This window comes from Euprymna scolopes, chromosome 14 (assembly GCF_053919585.1).
Source record: "Euprymna scolopes isolate OS-2025 chromosome 14, ASM5391958v1, whole genome shotgun sequence".
In the NCBI taxonomy this organism is placed as follows: Eukaryota; Metazoa; Mollusca; class Cephalopoda; order Sepiida; family Sepiolidae; genus Euprymna; species Euprymna scolopes.
The window spans coordinates 115,670,982-115,695,391 of NC_136495.1; the positions used below are offsets into that span (position 1 = coordinate 115,670,982).

Consider the following 24,410-nt stretch of genomic DNA (forward strand, 5'->3'; position numbering starts at 1 on the left):
TTTGGTAAAAGTTATTTTTGTAATTTTTTTTCATATATATATATATATATATATATATATATATATATATGCTAGACCTTTTCCTCACAACTTGCCCTGAACTATGTTCAGTTTCTGTTCTGTCGCCTCTTGGATCTTCCGACCACTCTGTTGTATCAATTAAGATAAAAATGAAATGTAATAAGTCCCCAGACGTACCTCTCCATCGTACAGTATATCGATACACTAAGGCTGACTGGGATAGCTTCCGTACATTTATATCTGATCTACCTCTGCATTCCATGTTTAAAAAGGATGTGTCCTCTATAGTATTAGACCTGACAGAATGGTTAATTGTAGGTATTGACCGTTTCATACCCTCGAAAAAGTTTCAGCAAAAACCTAACAGCCAGCCATGGTTCTCTCCAGAATGTGCTGCTGCCATTGCGCACAGAAATCACTTTTTCCACTGTTTCCAACGTAATAGATGTATGAAAACTAAAGCCGCTTTCAGGACTGCCAGCAACCATTGTAAGAAAGTAATAAAGAATGCAAGAGAGTTGTATGCTCAATCTGATAAGTCCAAAGTAGCTGAGCAGCGGCTTGGTTCCCACCAGTTTTGGCAAATAGCAAACAGAATCCTGAACAGAAGCGTGTGCTCCATCCCAACTATTATCAATGGACCTGAGGTAATCTCGTCAGCATCAGACAAAGCCAAACTCTTTGTCAAGAACTTTGCAGCTAATTCTACCCTTTGCGATCAAGGCCGCCAACCCCCAATATTTCCTCCTGTGTATGTGATATACGTATATCTGTACGTGATGTTGCCAAGCTAATCAAAAACCTTGATTCCAGTAAAGCAACTGGCCCTGACGGTATTCCAATTATAGTACTCAAAAACTTCAACCTGAACTAGCGCCTATACTTACAAAACTGTTTAAACGTTGTCTTAAGGAGAATAGTTTCCCATCTCCCTGGAAAATTTCATCAGTATGCCCTGTATTTAAGAATTCAAATGATCGCTCATCCCCCTCTCAGTACAGGCCAATAAGTCTCCTGTGCGTCATGAGTAAGTTGCTAGAATCTGTGTTAAATACAGAAGTAATCAACCATCTCAACAAAAATAACCTCAATATGGTTTCCGTTCTGCTAGATCTACAGCAGATGTGCTTACAGTTATATCTCATAGGATTAGCAAATCTCTCGACGAAGGCAACCTTTCTAGGGCAATTGCTCTTGACATATCTAAGGCGTTTGATAGAGTATGGCATAAAGGTTTACTTCATAAGATCTCTAGCTATGGTATTGCTGGAAATGTCTTCTTAATTATTAAATCATTTCTTTCTGATAGGTTCATAAGAGTAGTAGTTGAGGGGCAAAAATCAGAAGCTCACAGTATTAATGCCGGTGTCCCTCAGGGGTCCATCCTGGGCCCAACTCTTTTCCTGATCTACATTAATGATCTTCCAAATCAAATCCTTACATCATTTGTAGACATCTATGCTGACGACACTACCATTTATGGTAGCACATCTAAGTCAGTAAACGACCAAGTTCTCTCCAATTCTCTCTCCTCTGATCTTGAGCAGGTAGTACAATGGGGTAAGGAGTGGCTGGTTACTTTTAATGCATCTAAAACCAAGCTTCTCTCTTTACATCATCAACATTCTGATCCACATCTGGCATCAATTGAAATGAATGGCTCTCGTCTTCAGGAGGCCTCAAGTTTTGACAAGCTTCTTGGCTTGACCATTACTCCTGATCTTAAATGGAACACGTACATCAAATCTGTTGCCAAGGCCGCTGGAAAAATGGTGGGATCTTTCTATCGATCCGGTAGATATCTCACTGCTGATGCTATTCTCTATCTATATAAGAGCCAGGTACGTCCAAGTATGGAATACTGTTGCGACATCTGGGCAGGAGCTGCTAGAAAGGACTTGGCCTGCCTTGATAGAGTTCAAAATAGACTTCGTAGCCTCGTAGGCGATGTCCTTTTCTCTTCCTTGCAACCTCTATCTCACAGAAGAGATGTTGCGAGTTTGTCTCTGATGTATCGTTATTTTCATGGAAAGTGTTCGAATGAGCTTCAATCTATGGTCCCCCCTCGCCAAACTTTCACAAGAAACACTCGTCTAGCTGTAAACACTATCAATAATTCCCCCACTCTTTATCTGTGCCTAAACCTAAACGTAGATTCCATGAACAAAGCTTCTTTCTTAGAACTGCACGCCTGTGGAATTGTCTTCCGTTTTCCTGCTTTCCAGCTGACTACAATATGGTTGTCTTCAAGTCTAACGTAAATAAGTTCTTGATGAGCCGTTCCATATAAGTTATCAAATTTACCAAATTTTCATTGCTAATGATTACTATATTGTCCAATTTCTACTGTACACTCTTTTTAACGCTTATCCTTGAGTGGCCTCTTGGCCTTGATAATGTAGTGATGCCTATGTAAAAAAAATATATATATATATATACTAGCAGTTCAGTCCGGCTTTGCTCGGACCCTATGTACTGTTTATAACTTTTTATGCATATGTAATTATATTAAAACGTTTGACTCATGTCCATGGAACCTACATCTAAAATTTCAAGTGTTTTGACCCAACATTGGCGGAGGAGTTTAGTAGAGTCTGCAAAGGTCAACTTTTTCAACTTTGAGTTTGGTAGTTTTCAAAATTCAAATCGTTGAATTTTACTCCTTGACAGCCAAATTTCTTGTGTTAGAGAATGGATAGAGAGAGTGAGAGAGAGAGAGAGAGAGAGAGAGAGAGAGAGGAGGGAGAGTGTGAATTACAGTGTAGACACGTTGACAGAAAGTTAAGATCAGCTGATTGGATTGCGTGTGAGTCATGTGATCAGGTTAGCTAAATCGAAGAGATTTGGTTGCGACTTGGACGAGAGCGGACGGCTTCACCGTTGTCTCCTCCCCTTCGCTGGGGGGTGGGGAACGAACGTTGACGTGGCAGAAATAAGACCTACATCAAAGGCCAAATTCACTTTCCACCTTCTGCAAGACATCTAGGAAAGTGAAATAAACTATAGAACCAATTTCTTGTCTTGGTGTGAAATAAATCTTCGTCCCCCAAAACAGGTATCAAGTCTCCCTCCCAGATGAGAATTTCCGGATGGACCAACAAAATGGCAGAAGGTATGTTCAAATGACATGTCACACACATATTCACACTTAACAGCATATGAACATATGTAATAGAAAGACCACTAGACGAACACACACACAACGTACCAATCTTTTATAAATAGACACGTTTTAATATATCACCTCCATTCCAATTTCAACCAATATACAATAAACGCTCATTTTATTATACGTAATATAACACTTGCCGAAAACCAATTAAAAAAATCTTCCCAAATCTTAATATCCCTTATGTCAAATCTTGAGTCGGTAGACTGAAAATTGGCAGAGTAGTTTGATAGGGAAATGTACACACACAGACACAGAGGGACAATTTCACTTATATATATATATATTTTTATTTTTCTTCATAAGTTTTTGTTTCGATTCAAGCTGAAGCACCTAAGTCATATAAATATATATTTTTATTTTTGAAATATCAGCTTTATAATATATAAGAATTGATAAAAAAATTGACTTTATAATAATATATACAAAATCTGCATAAATTAAATTATCATATTTAAGCGTATTTTACAACCTGGCTACGCCGGGCGTCCCTGCTAGTTTAGATTAATATTTTTGCAGTTTTAACAAAAGAGCTACAGTGATATCAGGGCGTCTCCATTTATGCTGAACATCCGCAGAATGCCAACGTCAATATATTACATATGAAAGTGTCCGCTGTGGAATTTCCACAGGTCCCACTAGTAATAATAATTTAAAAATCAAATTATTGACGTAATCATTAAAGTTGTAAAATTAAATTATAGGCGTAATTATACGATATATATATATATATATATATATATATATATATATATATATATATATATATATATATATATATATTATCGTAGACTGTACCGCTGTATCACAGATCTCCAGTTAGGATAGACTAGCACCCATCCCAAGTCCAGGATCGAACCAACAACCATCAAGTTGATAGTTGGTAGCTCTAATCATCAGGCCACTGGGACGGGCGCCATCGAATCAATGAATCTTGAACTCGGGAACTGTCCATATCGAACTGGTATTCTTGTATCTTTAGTTGCCTCTGTCAGCTGATTCAAATCGGTTGAAACAAACACATCTCAATTCAATTGAAACACACATCGTTCAAACCTAGTAGTAGGCCTCCGTCGGTCAAGGTCAATTATGAGTGATACATCCTTAGCCCGTTCGTCCTGTCTGTCTGCTTGGCTGGAACAGCGTTGCTTGTGGCTAAAGAGATCAATGTGAGAGTGGCAATGTCTGTCGCAAAGATATTTGGTGAAGCTGAAGTGTCCTCTCCAGGTTGTATTTTCTTTTTGATTAAGTCCTGTTGGGTGCTAGTCTGGGCGGTATGATATGGAGAAACAAACTATTTCCCACGTGGCATGTACTCCATTGCCACGTGGTTGATGAATCCAATGGAATAGCAAGGGTGTTACAGTTTGGCATCTATGCTGTTCCAGGAACGAGTAGAGCAAAGTTGTAGGCAACGCCATCTGTCTTAGGAGCTGCACTTCGGATTTTTTCCGCGAGGTTTTCTCCTAGACTTTCATCATGAGTTGGTATTTTAACAAAGAAGCGGAGATTTGAAATCAGGTCAATTACATCTAGCAAAGTAGGAAATAAGAAAATAAACATTTGCAAAATAAACATAAAAAAAAAGCATATTCGTTTTGCATTCTGTTTACGTAAATATGAACGCGTTAGGTGTCGTTTCGTTTAAAGTAAGATATTAAACACCCATAATAGAATATTATTTCGCAGTTTTAGATATGTTTAGAATGAAAGCTAATGGGAGCAGCCATTCTTCTGATTGATTCTACGATGTGTAGCTGGAGTTGTCTCTCCAGGGCGCAATCCTGGGCACTGATATGGAGAAGTTGAGTTAACCAAGCATCAAATATCCCCCTCTCTGATCTCGCTGGTGTACTCCAGAGCAATGGTAGAACCAGTACGTCTGGAACCAGTTCGACCACATCAGCTGCCAGAGACAGTGGAACGTATCACACTGACCTGTCTGCGGGGCTACACTCCGAGTTTTCTATGGGAGTTTTTTCCTCCGGCTTTCGCTGAGCCAACAGTTAACCACAAGGAAGTGGCGCCCCCTCATGTGGTTTAGCTTGCCTGTTTAAGCAAGGAACCAAGGTTTGGCGACGTGTTAGCGACATGTGAGAGATTGGGAGATCATTAAGACCCAGTGATACTTGTCCATCCAGAAGAGTGCAGCAGCCGAGATCCAAAGGTGATACCTCTTCAAGAGCCTCCTGTATCCGTAAAACTATCGTAGGCGTGTAATATAGGTGTGTCCAATGTTTATATGAAACAGTGAGCAGTCGTAGGAACTTTTCACGAATTCATCCTAAATAAATAAATCGCTCGATTTTACTTAAATTTTCGGTACACAAAGTAATGAATTATTAAAAAATAAATAAATAAATAAATAAAAATAAATAAATACATAAAAATAATAAGTGCATTCCTGTTGTTCTTGGGATTCTTTTGAATGGTTGTGTTCTTGAGTAGAAACCGACTTAGAAACTTTATGGTCTTCCTTTCTCATCAAATCTTTCCTGAGTTTCAGATTTATTGCTCTTTCTGCCTCTCGGAAAGCCGGTTTTCCCTATTGCCCCAAACACTTCTTCACACCTGAGGTTATTCTCTATCTCTAAAAATCTATTATCAGATTATATATAAAATACTATTGTCATATTTGGGCTCTGACTCATTTGAGAGTTTTTGATAAGGTGCAGAGATGTATCTGTAGTTTCATTGATCTCACCGTTTTTCTTCTTTGCACCTCCCCTATCTTAGACGTGATGTTGTTAGTCCCAATCTTTTTTCAATAATACTATTATGGCATCTGTTCTTTAGAATTAGCTAATCTAGTCCCAGTCTCCTTTGTTCCAGCTCGTTTGTTTCGTTAGTCTAGTGGTCTCCATCAATTCGCCGTTGTAATACCTCATTGCAATACAGCTTTCTATTCTAGTAGCTTTCTTTTTTTAAACTGACTGTCTTTCTCCTATGTATAGATTTAGTATTTTCAAGATTACAATGAATAGGCATACCACGTCTTTGCAATAATCATCTCTCGTTCTTACATTAAGTGGCTTTATGCTCTGTCTAGAACAATTTCCATAAAAATAAATGGCAACTTAAAAGGCGAAATGACGTTTTGCTTGGTTTTTGTTTTTGAAAATTGACTCCCCAGTTAATACTGTTTTTATTCGTTAGGAGCTCAAGAAAAGGGGACAATCGTCGATAGTTGAGGGGAAAATAGTACGGTTAGTTGGTACGTGTAGAAACTTAGACGGCACGTGTTTGAATGAGAAATTAGCTTAAATTTTAAAGAATCCACAAATTTATTAAACGGCAAAGTGAAATCGCAAACGTATGTGTGACAAAATTTTTTTAGGATTATTCATCTTAGGATAACAGTACAAGAAAAATAAATAAATAAATAACAACATTAACAAAAATTATTACAATTATAACAATAATAACAAATAAATAAACAAGTAAAAAAAATGTAAGCAAAAACACCAAAATTAAAACTAGGACAAATCCGAACACAAAGAAAAAAGAAAACCCATTCCCATCAAAACCAGACAAAGAAAGAGGCAAACCTCCCGACTGATAAATCCGCACTCATTGGCTACGATAAATAATACCGAATCAAATTTACTGACTAGCACACCCAGTATCACGAGAATATCTTTACAAAAGCACAAAGTAACATCGAATTCATGCAACAGCCTTACAAATACTCAAAATGACGAAAAGAGGAAAAATCTGTGAGGCTTAATTGCCATAGATATTTTCAAATATACTACCTAACTCTGCTTACGTATTATGTATATGCTACAAGTGAGTATGTGTGAGAGTACTATGCATAGTTATTAGTGAGTATTTGTGACTGTATTATGCATATATTATAAATGAGTATTTTTGACTGTATTATGCATATATTATAAATGAATATTTTTGACTCTATTATGCATGTATTATAAATGAGTATTTGTGACTGTATTATGCATGTATTATAAATGAGTATTTGTGACTGTATTATGCATGTATTATAAATGAGTATTTGTGACTGTATTATGCATATATTATAAATGAGTATTTTTGACTGTATTATGCATATATTATAAATGAGTATTTTTGACTGTATTATGCATATATTATAAATGAGTATTTGTGACTGTATTATGCATATATTATAAATGAGTATTTTTGACTGTATTATGCATATATTATAAATGAGTATTTTTGACTGTATTATGCATGTATTATAAATGAGTATTTGTGACTGTATTATGCATGTATTATAAATGAGTATTTGTGACTGTATTATGCATATATTATAAATGAGTATTTTTGACTGTATTATGCATATATTATAAATGAGTATTTGTGACTGTATTATGCATATATTATAAATGAGTATTTTTGACTGTATTATGCATATATTATAAATGAGTATTTGTGACTGTATTATGCATATATTATAAATGAGTATTTTTGACTGTATTATGCATATATTATAAATGAGTATTTTTGACTGTATTATGCATATGTTATAAATGAGTATTTTTGATTGTATTATGCATGTGTTATAAGTGAGTATTTTTGACTGTATTATGCATGTGTTATAAGTGAGTATTTTTGACTGTATTATGCATATATTATAAATGAGTATTTTTGACTGTATTATGCATGTGTTATAAGTGAGTATTTATGACTGTATTATGCATATATTATAAATGAGTATTTTTGACTGTATTATGCATATGTTATAAATGAGTATTTATGACTGTATTATGCATATATTATAAATGAGTATTTTTGATTGTATTATGCATGTGTTATAAGTGAGTATTTTTGACATTACTATGTATATGCTATAAGTGAGTTTTGTGACAGTATTATGTATATGCTACAAGTTAAAACTTGTGGCAGTATTTGAATAAATGAGTAATTGCGAGAGTACTATTTATATTCTATAAGTGAGTATGTGGGACTGTGTTATGTATGGGTTATAAATAAGTATGTGTTAGTGCACAATGTACGTGTTATGAGTAAGTATGTGTTAGAGTACTATGCATATGTAATAAGTGTGTATTTGTGAGAGTAATACGTACTTGCAATAAAGGAGTATTTGTGAGATGACTGCATATGCTTTTAGTTAGTATTTGTGACAGTACAAATTATATGCAAAAAGTAAGTATGCGTGAAGTGCTATGTGTGTGTTAAAAAATGAGTATTTGTGAGAGTACTATGTATATGCAAAAAGTAAGTATATTTGAGAGTACTAGGTATGTACTATAATTGAGTATGTGTAACAGGTTTATGTATGTGCTATAAACGAGTATTTGAGACTGTACTATGTGCTTGTAGTAAATATTTGTGACAGTATTATATATATGAAACAAGTAAGTATTTGTGACAGTATTATGTATATGAAACAAGTAAGTATTTGTGACAGTATTATGTATATGAAACAAGTAAGTATTTGTGACAGTACTATGTATATGAAACAAGTAAGTATTTGTGACAGTATTATGTATATGAAACAAGTAAGTATTTGTGACAGTATTATGTATATGAAACAAGTAAGCATTTGTGACAGTATTATGTATATGAAACAAGTAAGTATTTGTGACAGTATTATGTATATGAAACAAGTAAGTATTTGTGACAGTATTATGTATATGAAACAAGTAAGTATTTGTGACAGTATTATGTATATGAAACAAGTAAGTATTTGTGACAGTATTATGTATATGAAACAAGTAAGTATTTGTGACAGTATTATGCATATGAAACAAGTAAGTATTTGTGACAGTACTATGTATATGAAACAAGTAAGTATTTGTGACAGTACTATGTATATGCTATATTTAAGTATGTGTTATAAAACTATGTATATGCTAAAAGTATGTATTTGTGACTATACTATGTGTTGTGTGCTATAAGTGACCATTTGAAATACTTCTATGTATATGCTGTGAGCATTTGTGGTACTATTATATATAGATGCTGTAAGTGTAAATTTGCGACAAGACTAATCATATGCTATAAGCGAGTATTTGTGACAGTCCTATGCATATTCTATTAGTGAGTATTTGTGACAGTACTGTGTATATACTATCAGTGTGCATATATTGTAATTAAGTATTTGTGACAATTTAAGGTATGTATTATAAGTGATAATTATGACAGTATTCGATATGTGTTATGATTGAGTAGGTGTAACAGTTCTATGCGTGTGCTATAAACGAGTATTTGTGACTGTACTATGTATGTGCATTTAGTTAGTATTTGTGACAGTATTATATATGGAATAAGTAATAATTTCTGACAGTAATATGTATATGTTATATTTAAGTATGTGTGACAATACTATGTATATGTCGTATTTGTGACAGGGCTATGTATATGCCGTTGGCATTTGTGACAGTATTAATTATTAGCTAAATGTTAGTATTTGTGACAACACTATGTGTGTGCCTAAGGTGAGTATTTGAGACAGTATTATATATATATATATATATATATATATACACATATATATATATGTATATATATATACTATACTATAAGTGTGAATTTGTGACAGTGCTATGTATATACCATAAGTAAGTATTTGTGACAGTACTATGTATATGCTTTAAGTGAGTATTAATGAAAGTACTATGTATCTGCTATAAGTAAGAATTTGTGAGAGTACTATTTATATGCTATAAGTGAGTATTTGCCAGAGTACCATGTGTGAGCTATAAGTCATTATGTGTGAGAGTACTATGTATACTTTATGAGTGAGTATTTTTGACAGTATTATGTATATGCAATGCATGAGTATTTGTGACTGTACTACATATATGTTATAAGTGAGTATTTGTGACTGTACTACATATATGTTATAAGTGAGTATTTGTGACTGTACTACATATATGTTATAAGTGAGTATTTGTGACTGTACTACATATATGTTATAAGTGAGTATTTGTGACTGTACTACATATATGTTATGAGTGAGTATTTGTGACAGCATTATGTATAAACTATAAGTGAATATTTGTGACAGTATTTTGCATTAGCTGTAAGTGATTTTCTGTGACAGTGTTATGTATATGCACTGAGTATTTGTGACAGTATTACGTATATTCTATAAGTGAGTATTTGTTACAGTCTTACGTACATGCTATAAGTAAGTATGTATAACAATACTATGTATGTGCTATATGTGAGTCAGCGTGACAATACTATGTATACTTTTGAAATAGTTAGTGCGAAAGCGAGTGTATCCAGATCCTTTAATAAGACCGAATGCAATGTATAATCTTGTTTTATTTTATTATTTATATATGTATATACTGCCTTACACCAATTTACTTATATATATATATATATATATATATATATATATATATATATATATATATATAAGTTTTTAGCCCATTTCAAAGTGTTTTTTAACATATTTTATTAACTGTTTGCTCATATATATATATATATATATATATATATATATATATATTAACATATGTATATGTGTATATATGTATGCATGTGTAACATATATGTATAATGTACAATACATGTATATGTATATTTAGTATAGATAGTGTATATAATATATACATAATATATTATATACATGCATGATATTGATAATATATATATTAGTATAATATATATGGTAGATATAATAGATGTATAGTATAATATATATATATATATATATATATATATATATATATATATATATATATAACATATCACTACTTATATATAAAAAGCTTCTTCGGCTCTGTGTGTGTAGGTGTGTGTATTCATTCCGTGTAAAGTCCAGAACAGATGCGCAGATTGTTTTTATGAACTCCCATACAAATATATTTTAGGTGTCTGTGACTGTTATTTGGTAGGTTTAGTCTCTGAATAATACTGATAAGTATCGAAGATCGTTAATTGATAATCGAAAAATGTGATTAAAGAAGGAACAGTCTGGTTTTGAAGCTTAACATCACAACCAGTTGAGCTTATTGGGTTGATAATATTGGATTTCAGAAGAAATCACAGCTGAAACATATATGAATATGTGTAGTCAATAATGTTTGTCTAAATACGGAAACTTATACAATAATACAGCTCTATTATATCTACTATCTACGGTGTTTAATTGGATAACATCTTGGAAATCACAGCAACACAACTATTATATATATATATATATATATATATATATATATATATATATATATATATATATATATATATATATATATATATATATCTTACCTGTGAATGGCACAGATGCTATTTTCTGGAACACGTGTTTCGGAAACTGGGAAAGTTTTTTTTTAAGACACGATCTCTCTGTTGCGAAAGCAAATACTCCGGTTTCTTTTTACATATCGAAAGTCTGTAATGTTTGTGAGATTTTAAAATTTATAAATCTATAAAATGCATCTATTTGTTTTCATTTTCTGAGGAGAAGCATATTTTAAAATCATCGATCTATTCGCCTTTCACAAGAAAAAGTTTTTTTTTATTAGTTGCGGTTAAATTCTTCGTATATTAATTTTTTTTTCTTTTCATCTGTGGAATTTAATGCTTAGTCCAAAAAGAAGAAATTTCGTGTCGCATTCTCGATGTCCTTTTCTGCAAATTTTCCATTTTGACATCGCCAGGAGAATATATAAAAACGATTAAGTATATTTTTCTACAGGTAAAAAAAAAAAAAAAAAAAAAAATACCTGTTTAAAAAAAGATATTTGCCGTTTCTATTTCTTTTTAAAATTCTTTACGGGTTTATTGTTTAAATGCTTTTTTTTTTTTACATATATTTGCCTTACAAATATATTCACACAGAGGTGAAAGAAATCACCTTAAAGCATTAAAGAAATAGAATAAAAATTTTAAAATATCGATGACAAAAAAAAATCCTCTATACGAATATTCCCGATTTTCAAAAGAACGAAATCAAAAGAGCGAAGTCATTCCCCTTATTTTTCCTTTTCTTTTTTTTTTCATGTGTTTATTTATTTTCTATTACTATTTTTTTTTAGGGTTTCGACAGGGGAGATAATTCACTGAGTTATTGTAAAACGGGGTTCGAGGCTTCGGCTTCTCCTCTTCCTTCGCAGATGTAATCGCTGACGTAGATGAAGATTCTGAGGGTCCTTACATCACTCTCGCTTTTGAATCATTTGCCCGCAGGAATCCAGCAGGCGAAGAATAAAAAAGGCAAAGGGAAGATGAGCTTGCCGTTACCGGCATGTTTTCAGTTTGCTGTGTATCTATTTACTTTCGCTATTGCCCCTCCCTTAAACAAGAATTCTGAACTCCCTAAAGTAGTAATCATAACGGTATTAAAGACGTGAAGGGAGCAACAGATGTAGCAGATTCTTACATATTTATTCCACACACACACACACACACACACACACACACACACACACACACACACACACACACACACACACACACACACACACACACACACACACACACACACTGCTTTGAAGTACAAATTTGTAAATATACTAAAACACAAAAGGCAGAAAACTATCTACAGCTCTTTCAACCATCATCTCATCAGAAATTTATCGATAGTATAATTCAAAATAATATTGACGACAATAAACGGCACCAGAGGAAACTGAAGTGTCAAGACCGATTAAAATAATTTAATTTAATTAAGCATTCGTTTTAAAAGAGAATAAAATGGCACTGCGTGGGAGGTGGGATAAAACGGAGGTTGGGGTCAAAGTTCCCCAAATATCAGGTTGACAAGAAAGTTCTTGCGGTTTTTAATTTTTAAATTTAGATGAACATATCTCGGCTCAAACAAGAATTCATTGATCGAATTGAGCACCATCAGAACTAACACTTTTCCCAACGCAAAACAAGTGTATTTATGCTCATAACGTAAAAAAAAAAAAAAAAAATCTTACGTTCTGGTGGTGATGAAGTCGCTGAAGGCGTTTTTGATATCGCTTAGGTCTTTGAAGCATTTCTCACGCAGAAAGTTGCCGAGATGCTTGAAAAAGTGATAGTCGGTAGGTGAGAGTTCTAGAGAGTATGGCGGATAAGGCAGAGTTTCATAGCCCAATTCGTTCAACTTATGTAGGGTCGGTTTAGCAACGTGCGGTCGGGCATTGTCGTAGAAGAGAATTGGGCCTTTTCTGTTGACTAATGCTGGGTGTTGTTGTCGAAGTTTCTGATGCATTGCATCCATTTGTTGACAGTACTTCTCCGCCTCAAACAAAAAATTATTGATCGAAATAAACACCATCAGAATCAACACACTTTTACTAACGTAAAACAAGTGTACTTATGCCAGTAACGTAAAAATCTTGCGTTCTGGTGGCGATGAAGTTGCCGAAGGAGTTTTTGATATCGCTTAAATTTTTGAAGTATTTCGCACGCATAAAGTTGTCGAGATGCTTGAAAAAGTTATGGTCGGTAGGTGAGAGGTCTGGGGAGTATGGCGGATGGAGCAGTGTTTCCTTAGACACCTACATATTCTCCTCTATTTATCCTTTATTTTAGCTATCATTTCTAACCTTGATATTTTATATCCTTCTTTTTCCCAAATCCTAATATTATATCTCTAAACCAATTTATCCTCTAACCTCATATAAACTCTTCAAGTAAACTCTTAACTTCCCAACCCTTTAATTATTAAGCTATGCTTTTTTATTCTCTATTATAACTCTTAATATATAATTACCAAATTTTTATAATTTTTGAATATTGTAATTTTTCAACTATACTCTATAATGCTCTGCAAATGTAATGCTCCTGTATGTAATACATTATTAGTAACATAGGCCGTATGTTTAAGAGCTTTTAACTAGGACGTATCTTCAATAAAAACAAACCGCGCAGAATATTTCAGCTTGCATGAAAATTATCTCAAGTTGATCTGAAAGGCAAAAATAGTCTTTTAGGGAGAATGGAATCCAAAATTAAGTCCAGCGTGACGATGCATATAATCCGATTGGAAAATCGGATCAACTTGCGAGAATTTTCATGCAAGCTGAAACATTATGCGCGATTTGTTTTTATATGTTTTTACATATACAATATTTTTTTCACTTTCGTTTTGGGTAATTTATAACTACAATAAATTGCGGTTTTACTTAATGCCATGACTAGCAAATTCTAGCATTACTACAAATCTAATTTGCTGATTTCTTTATGTCCTCTGATGAGAAGAATAACAAGAATATCATTCTTTGAAACTCTGCTGAATAAGGACTTTGTAAATTGTTTTTTGGAGTATTCAGTCGAAAAATAAATTTTGATTCTAAAGTTCAACTTACATTTTTAATTTTCTTTCTCTTATATATATATATATATATATATATATATATATATATATATATATATATATATATATATACTCATGAGCAAAAAAATGAGCCAAACAAATTTTATACATTTTATTGCACTAAAATCTATATGGAACAAAGAACAATTGAACAAGGAAACTTAAACGAGACTATAAACACGGAACAAGACATTTACTTTAATAAATGCTTAGGATGGAATCGCACTCCCTTTTGATTTCTTTAAAAGATCCATCCTTTTAGACATGCTCTCAACCAAAGTGGAACACTGTGAAGAGGAGATGCTATTCTATTCGCTTTACACAACTTCCCACAGTTTGTCATTGTTCTCAAAAGTTTTCCGGCCAATGCACGAGATTTATGGACCAAATATTCCCGATTGGGTTTAAATCGGGGCTTTGACCTGACAAAAATATCACATTAATTGAATTATCAGAAAACTATTTTTTGTGACTTTAGCAGTGTGTGCAGGGGCATTATCATGTTGAAAAATAATGTTCTGGGATATTCCCAGCTTCTGGATACTTAACAGTCCTGTTTCTAATATTCGAATGCATTCCTTTGCATTGATTGACTTCTCACATCTAATAAGTCTCCCAACTCTTGCTTCAGTAAAAGTTCCCCATACCATTATCCCTCCATTCCCATGTTTAACTGTCGATTTTATGCAACTTGGAGAAAATCTTTCTCCAGTTCTTCGATTGCACCGTTCTGGAGTATCGGGAGCATCACTAACAAGACAAAATCTTGATTCATCTAACTAGAAAACATTCTTGAACCAGTCTGTATCTTTCTTGTCATAATCCGAGAAAAATCTCTTTCTATCATTGATGTTTTTCTTAAATAAAAGTGGCTTCTTTGCACATCTTTTAGAAGAAAATCCCATTTCTTTCATTCGTCTAGATATTGTATATCTAGAAAGAGAATTTTCAGCTCCTGTTTTGATTTTTTTGCTATGGTTAACATAAGTTTTGTTTCGATCCTTCAAAACAGTTAATTTAAGCCTGTGGGCGTCCTTCAAAGTGAATGCTCTAGGGCGACCAGATCCAGATTTCCCCTTTACCAAGCGTTCGACTTTGAACCTTCACTATAGAAAGAGATGTTTTCACCTTTTCCTTTCTTAAAATATAAAAAAATCTGCTTGTAAGTCACTTTGGACTGCCTTAATTATGCAATTCGGGTGTTTATATCCTCGCCAAGATGCGGTCTTACTATTCATAGGGTTAATTTTTTCCATTTATCATTATATGCTATAATAATAGTGATCTGCAAAATAGAAATTTTCAGTTTAAATTAACAAAAATTCGTGGAAAAATATTTAAAAATCGATTTCTTCCTTCGTTCACTCTTGGTCCACTTTTTTTTGCTCATGAGTATGTATATATATATATATATATATATATATATATATATATTCGCTATATTATTATATATATACATATACATATATATATATATATATATATATATATATATATATATATATATATACATTCGCTATTATTAAATAGTTTGAAAATAAGAAATCGTCCCCTTCTCCAAAAGGCCACAAATGAAAGAAAAAGTGCTCTTTCGTCAAGACACAAGTCGATTGCAAGATTGTAAAACTACATAAATTTTGTTTCGAATCGCTTGCTCGCCCACTGTAATCTCAAGATATGACGTCCAGCGACTACCGGCTATTTACAGACCTTAAAAAGAATGATACTAGTGAAAGAGATTTGGCTCCAATGCAGAACTTATATCTGAGAATGAGGCGTATTTTTAGGCCAAAGACAAAATTATTCGACAGAGAGGTGAAGAGAAAAAGGGGGTTAACTGAGAGAAAGAAAGATCAGTGATCAGAAGGAGAAATGATAATCTTCAAACGACAGAGGAGGAAATGATAATCTGGCCGACAGAGAAGGGGCAACCATAAATTGATAAAATCGTTTGTTCTATTTTGCAATTAAAAGACTTGCTTGCTGGTTTTGAGGCTTTAGACTAAAAGCTGGATCCCTCTCCAAAAGGGCTAAGTGGAAAAGCTCTTCCTCCTCTAACTGAGAAACCATCATAAGGAATCCAAGTTGAAAAAATCCTGCATCTTGAAACCGTTAAGAATCGGAATAGGCAGTGGACCTGAAATATCTTCTAAATAATTATTCTCGCTTATCTTCGAGTTAATTGTTGATTGCTTGTCAAATTGAAATGCAGTTGATTTCAGATCTACCCTGAACTCGACAAAGAACTGTAGCTGAGAGAAACGATATACCAGCCATTCATCAAGGCACCTAAAAAGAACTCATACCACAGAGTCTGACGACCGACGACCAACCAACCAGTTAAAAGTACTGCCACACAGACTTAGGATCGTGCTCGTTTTGTGCGCTCTGAGCACCAGAGCGGTAGTTCCAGTATCAAGTAAGTGTTTCGTTACATTTTAAAAGAGTCTATCACTAGACGAAGATAAGTATGTAGCCACGGAGAATTAGGGTTAGCCCCTGCGTTTAGGGACTGGAGACAGCCTAGTTACACTAATTGGTCCCGTGACGCAGGATTGTGACAAAAACCCATAACAGGGTTATACAGAGAATATGTTGGTGAATAAAAAAATCTTTATATTAAAATTATCGTTTTATAAGTTAGGCCCGATACTTATTGAGTGATGTGTCAGTAGAGTTAAAAGGAAAAGTGAAATTCGGTTAAGGAGTATAAAAACAAACAAAAAAAAAACAAAACAAAAATAAAACGGAAGATAGAATCATTGTAAATCGAGAAGATACGCATAGTTGTACTACACGTGCTCAGTTATTTTCACCCCACTTTTCTATATTTTGATAACAAGCAGTTAGGCAGCATATCACTTATAATATGGGACCTTCGAGCTCTTCACGATAGTGGGCATGTCTCGCGTTCCTTTCACCGCCAAATAATGAAGGGACGTTGTTTACATTTCGGGCGTCAAAAACATTACACGAACAGATAAAGCGTTCATTATTGAAAAGTGCATTATCAAAGGGTCGAATCAGAAGCGTTACTTGGGTTTAGTTTTGCGCGTCGAATGCTATTTTCAGCTACTACATGAGTTCAGAGAATCTGAAACTGTAAAATTTTAAAATTTTCAAATGTTTTCGTTTAGTAATTTGTTCGAATCTACAAATAAAACAAAACTAATCAGCCTCCCCCCCCACCAGAGATCTTATTTCTTACTAACATTTCCCCTTCAATATCTTAAGATGGATACTTTTAAATAAGTATCTGATGTGTTTTTAAAAAGCAACTAAAATCGACTTAATTTTTGTTGTTGTTGGATAGGTTTAGATTATTTCACCTCTAGTTGTAGATCGAGGCTAAGCCCTTTCTCATATTAAAAAAATAAGTATTTACTCACTTACGCGGTAAAAATGTGCATGTGTAAATAGTTAACAGTTGAGAAATTGTAAAAAAATTCAAAAACAAATGACTTACTATTAGTAAAAACAAACAAGAAACAAAAAAAAAAAAATAAAACTTAATTGGCGATTTTTTTTTTTTGCGTTTATGGGTTTTAAAAATCAAACAAATTTACTACTTGACTTTTCCTCGTTGCTTAAGATTTTTTTTTTTTTTTTTACTGAAAACTGAAAAAAAGAAAAGAGTGGAATTTGACGCCGGTTTGTTTTCATTCGGCACTTTCCGGCTGTTTATATATTTTCCCGTCGACAAAAGTCAGTTTAGTCTGATTGGATAACAAATGAAAAATATACGTATTTCTACTGCGACGAAAGTCGTTTTATGCGAATTTCGAAATTAGCGAGACACAAACTTTATCTTCTGATGTTTGCCTCTTTGATCGCTTTGGACGTTGCTATAAAGTCAGCTGACTACGGAGTGGAATGCTTGATCAAACTTTCATACATTGCCATCTATTGACGCGCAACTATTTGTTGCATTCAAATAGTTGAAGCAGTAGTTTCACTTACATACTCGTAACTTTAATTTGTAAATCTGATCAGGCTCAAATTTTAAAGCGTGTTTTTTTGAAGGTTAATACTTTATGAAAATAATATTGATTCATTATATTCGTGGCGCCATCTATATGTCAGGGTCGGAAATCATTAATTGATGCGATACTTTCATTCAAAGGAACAATATTTAAAAGAAAAACATATACGCGCCTTCATTTACAATGACATATTCTAGAAATCTCTCTCTCTCTCTCTCTCTTTCTCTCTCTCCCCTTCTCTCTCTCTCATATATATATATATATATATATATATATATATATATATATATATATATATATATATATTCCTAATTCCCTCTGCTTCACTGTTTTTTTAACTTTTAGCAAGTACACACTCTATAGATCACTTGCAGTTTCATTATATATATATATATATATATATATATATATATATATATATATATTTAAATAAGGGAGTAGTCACCAACAATGTGTATTTTTTAACATTATTTTATTATTCCGTGTCTTGGTTTTTCATTGAGAATTATGTTTGGATCATTGTAATAATGTTATTAAGTCATTGAAATCGTTTTTACGCGCGTTTCAGACGTTCTGTGATGCGTCCTCGTCAGAAATTATTTTCAAATGTGTTGGAGATGTAAAAGTGGCAATTTTCGTAGTTAATTTGAAGTTTTTCCAAGGGGTGGAGGCTTGTAAGTATTTATTATTCATTGGCATGCTCAATTTTTATTACTCTTTTATTGGGCTTGTCGAGGGAGACCACTGACCTGGCTGTAGTCGCGCTCTCTTTCTGCTAATGTTTTTTTCTTTTCCTTTAGGGTGGGGTACGGTGTGTGTGTGTGTGTGTGTGTGTGCGTGTGTGTGTTTGCTTTTATTGGTTTGGGAATGTGTATATTGTTTTATAGTATTTTGGGGTTATTTGCTTCCTTAGGAAGGCGACTGTGATCCGAGGTCGTTACTAATGTGTATGTGTGGGGCGTGGGGACTAGCTCTTCTGAAATAAGGGTAGGGGTGCTTTCATTCTATTTTGATATTTATTTTTTGGATTCTTGGATTTTAGTATTGTGATTTTTGAGCTTTAGTCTTTTCGGGTATTCCTTATATTATGTTTGTTTAGAAAGAGGGGTGTATTTAAAATATGTATAGGGGATTTTTTAATATTTCTATTTATTTGTCTCCCCATGTGGGTATAGCCAGACCCAGGATCGGTTCCTAGTGTGGGGAACATTTTGTTCCTCAGAGGGGGAGCATTGGAGGGGGTATAGGTATGGGAGGGGAATGATAGAAGGGATGATAGTTGTTTCAGTCATGAGGGGGTTCTCCTCCACTGACTGAGGAGGGAGCGAGGTGTTGGAACAGATATTATACTATGGTTCTAGGTGTTTCCTAGTGTTGTTCGTTTCGAGGTTAAGTAGGGTTGGTATTGTTCAGTGTGCTGTATTAGAGATAGGGGTGTTATGTCTGTGTGTGGTTGTATGCGCGCATGTGTGTGTGTTTTAATGTGTCGGTTCTGATTTATGTGTGGCTATATATATGTGTATGTGTATGGATGTGCATGCGAGTGTACCTTGCATTTTATGTTTTTGTGTGATGATATTAGGCTCTGTTCAGTTCAGGAATGAATCTGATGATGAAGTTTTTTTTCCTGTGTTAGTAAATAAACATAAAATAATATATATATATATATATATATATATATATATATATATTAAGTAATGTGATTTATAATTTAAAAGTTTTAAAATTTTTTAAATTTAACAATCAAAATTTAATTAAATTAAAAATCAGTTTCATAAGAAGGAACAACAACAAAGTCAATTATCTGTACGATCGTTTCGGAAATCCGTGCTTTTTATTTGTGGTATACATGAAGTCACGTAGAATAATTATACATAGTTTTTTTGGTAAGCACGGTCTCCTCATCAGCAAATTTAGGAGGATTTCTATTGAATTGAAAAGACACCAAAAATAAACCTAGCATTAAAAGTAAGGCAGATGAATCTGAAAAATTGAAGTAAAAGGTTTGGATATAAAATTTATAAGAAAATTAATAAGAAAATTTGTATAGGTTAGAGATAGAAATGAGTAGAAAAAAATATATATTTTTGAATTTACATAATAAATTTGATTTAAAAATATATAGATATATAATTACCTTTTGGTTTTTCTTTTTTTGAAATCAGGAACTGTATTTAAAGTAGTCATTTAGATGTTTGCTATAGCTTTTTATTTTATTGAATGATGAATTTTAAAAGGGCGACGCTCGTGCAGTAAATTGTTTCCGTTAGCGTATTTTGATTTAGAGACGCTACAGTTAATATCTATAGAGAGAGAGTCTTTTTTTTTTTTTTTTTTTTTTTTTTTTTTTTGAAAGTTTTTAAGGGGAGATAATTGTCATGGCTTTATTTATTATTTGATTTACGAGTCTAAGGGCGGTAATTGGTTTAACTTAATTTATTAAAAAAAAAAAAAATCTATTTTTACTAATGAGTAATTTTTAATAATTTAAGGTGGTTTATATTTATTAAATTTAAACCAACGTTTATGATTACACGATAGAAGCTCGTGTCTTGAATTTACTAGTTTGGTTGTGCTTTTTATATCTTCATATTTTAAAATTTTTAGGGTTTCTTTTGTACATAATGTACAAAATTTATCTCCTGGTTTATATGATTTGCAAGTCTCAATTATTTGCCATTTTAAGTTGAAAGAAATATTGCTATTTTTTAGTTGCCAAATATAGTTGGATAGAGTAGTTTGGTTTGATAGAGAGTTATTTTTAAAAGAATGTTTGTGCGTTGAAATTCTATGTTTTATTGGGCCAGATGTGGAACCAATATATATTACCTCTTGATTATTATGATTATTTTCCGTTAGGTCTATTGTTGGATTATAATGTGGTGGGTTGGTTAATAATTGATCGGTAGATTGATTTAAGTTGGTGTTATTATTTAATCTGGTAGTTGAGTTATGGCTGTTGATAGGTTCTTGTATATTTGGAGTTTTTGATACTGTGCAGCTATAGATAACATTTTTAATTTTACATGAGCCTTGTAGGGGACATTTATTTTTTCTTCTACAGTTACAGTCCGATGTATTTTGTATAGTTGCATTTTGTAGTTTATTAATTTTATTATTATTAGAGCTAATTATTTTCTGATGAAGGTTAGGCATAGTAGAGTAAGAGACTTTAATTGTGTTCTTATTGAAAATCTTATTATATCTATGGGGGGCTTTAAAGTTCTTATCTAATATTTTAAAAAATTCTCTAGCTATGTTTGTTTCTAGGTTTTTGGAATGCGGGGGGTTGAACCATAGGATCTCCTTGTGTCTATTCTTACGTTTGCGGGTTTTAGTTTGTTGTTTATTTATATTATTATTTAATATTTGTAGTTTGGTTTTATCTTTTTTTGTCTCCTGGTTATTTTTCTTAACTCGTATACGGGAAGACATTGCCATATTATATGTTATTACGCTCTTAATAGGTTTATTTTTAATGCAGTTTATGTTTCTATCATTTTCATTTATGAATTTAATTTGTGAATTATATCCAGAGTTTTTAAGGGCTTCATTATAGTATTTTTCATTTTTGGTAAATATTGATTTAGTAGAAGACAGTCTAGAAATTCTTAGAGCGATATTGGGAACTATTGATTTTAATATTGATTTAGGGTGGTTTGATTGATTGTGGACATATAGAAGTGATTGGTTAGGTTTATGGTATGGTTCAAAGGTAGAATTTTCAAGATTTAAGGTTATGTCTAAGAAATTAACAATTTTTTTTATTAGGGTCGATTTTTATACTAAGTCCATAATTTTTAAATAATTTATGTAGAGCTTTAATTGCATTTTCATAATTTTTATTAGTAGAATTCGTTATGAAAAGTGCATCATCTCTATATAGCCCTCCTTCAAGTTTGAATTGTTTATGGAGTATACAATGTATTTCATTTAAAAGGAAAAGGCCAACTAGATCAGTGACCTGAGTCGAGTCCGTCGATCCCATTAAAATGTTGAAGTGGTTAGGGGTATTTTTCCTGGTCCAATATTTATTATCAAATGTTATTAAAGACTGTCTAGCTATAAGTATTAGTTTAGTTTCGTCTTGAGTTATATTAGTTAATTTTCGTGCCATTAATAGAGATTTATTAAGTAGGATAGGTGATATAGATTGGTAATATGATTCAATGTCAAAAGAAAGAAATTTAATATTATTTTTATTTTGAATATTAGAAAACCAGTCGATTACTTGGTTTGAAGATTGCCATAGTGGGTATTTTATTATGGATTTAATTTTGGGGATAATTCTATCTAATATGTTTTTACTAACCAGTCCTATATCTGATTTCGAGGGGCAAATGAGTCTAATAGTAGGGTTGATATTGAAGCTGTGTTTGTGGTCTTTTAAAGTAAATCTCGGGGTACCTGGTACCGTTATTTCTGTGTATTTATCTATTTTAAGTTTAGTTAAAATGTTTTTTGCATCATTATTTATTTTATTTAGTGCTGATTTATTAGTAGTTTTATAATTTTTATTAAGTTCTTTATATATTAGATTTTTATATTGTATATAGTCCATTGTGTAGAAATTTCCAGTTTTATCTGCCGGTACTATGAGTTTATTTTGGTGGCTTGTACACCAACTTAAATCAATCTACCGATCAATTATTAACCAACCCACCACATTATAATCCAACAATAGACCTAACGGAAAATAATCATAATAATCAAGAGGTAATATATATTGGTTCCACATCTGGCCCAATAAAACATAGAATTTCAACGCACAAACATTCTTTTAAAAATAACTCTCTATCAAACCAAACTACTCTATCCAACTATATTTGGCAACTAAAAAATAGCAATATTTCTTTCAACTTAAAATGGCAAATAATTGAGACTTGCAAATCATATAAACCAGGAGATAAATTTTGTACATTATGTACAAAAGAAACCCTAAAAATTTTAAAATATGAAGATATAAAAAGCACAACCAAACTAGTAAATTCAAGACACGAGCTTCTATCGTGTAATCATAAACGTTGGTTTAAATTTAATAAATATAAACCACCTTAAATTATTAAAAATTACTCATTAGTAAAAACAGATTTTTTTTTTTTAAATAAATTAAGTTAAACCAATTACCGCCCTTAGACTCGTAAATCAAATAATAAATAAAGCCATGACAATTATCTCCCCTTAAAAACTTGCAAAAAAAAAAAAAAAAAAAAAACTCTCTCTCTATAGATATTAACTGTAGCGTCTCTAAATCAAAATACGCTAACGGAAACAATTTACTGCACGAGCGTCGCCCTTTTAAAATTCATCATTCAATAAAATAAAAAGCTATAGCAAACATCTAAATGACTACTTTAAATACAGTTCCTGATTTAAAAAAAGAAAAACCAAAAGGTAATTATATATCTATATATTTTTAAATCAAATTTATTATGTAAATTCAAAAATATATATATTTTTTCTACTCATTTCTATCTCTAACCTATACAAATTTTCTTATTAATTTTCTTATAAATTTTATATCCAAACCTTTTACTTCAATTTTTCAGATTCATCTGCCTTACTTTTAATGCTAGGTTTATTTTTGGTGTCTTTTCAATTCAATAGAAATCCTCCTAAATTTGCTGATGAGGAGACCGTGCTTACCAAAAAAACTATGTATAATTATTCTACGTGACTTCATGTATACCACAAATAAAAAGCACGGATTTCCGAAACGATCGTACAGATAATTGACTTTGTTGTTGTTCCTTCTTATGAAACTGATTTTTAATTTAATTAAATTTTGATTGTTAAATTTAAAAAATTTTAAAACTTTTAAATTATAAATCACATTACTTAATATTGAATTAGCTCTAGGACATTTAACTATCGAGCTTATTATATATCTAAATTACAACGAGCATTTCCTGTATTTTAATTAAACTAGTAATTTCACTATTACATTAAAGTACACTTAGCTCTTTAGACT

The 24,410-nt window shown here is 32.3% G+C and overlaps 1 long non-coding RNA gene across 1 annotated transcript in view; it reads right to left on the reverse strand.

Annotated features, from left to right (window-relative positions):
- Positions 1-11,554, reverse strand: part of LOC145293239 (uncharacterized) — a 68,012-nt gene extending 56,458 nt beyond the window's left edge. The window contains exon 1 of the long non-coding RNA XR_013869694.1: positions 11,417-11,554. This is a non-coding gene — a long non-coding RNA (uncharacterized LOC145293239). The remainder of the gene's footprint in view (positions 1-11,416) is intronic.
- Positions 11,555-24,410: the final 12,856 nt, after the last annotated feature.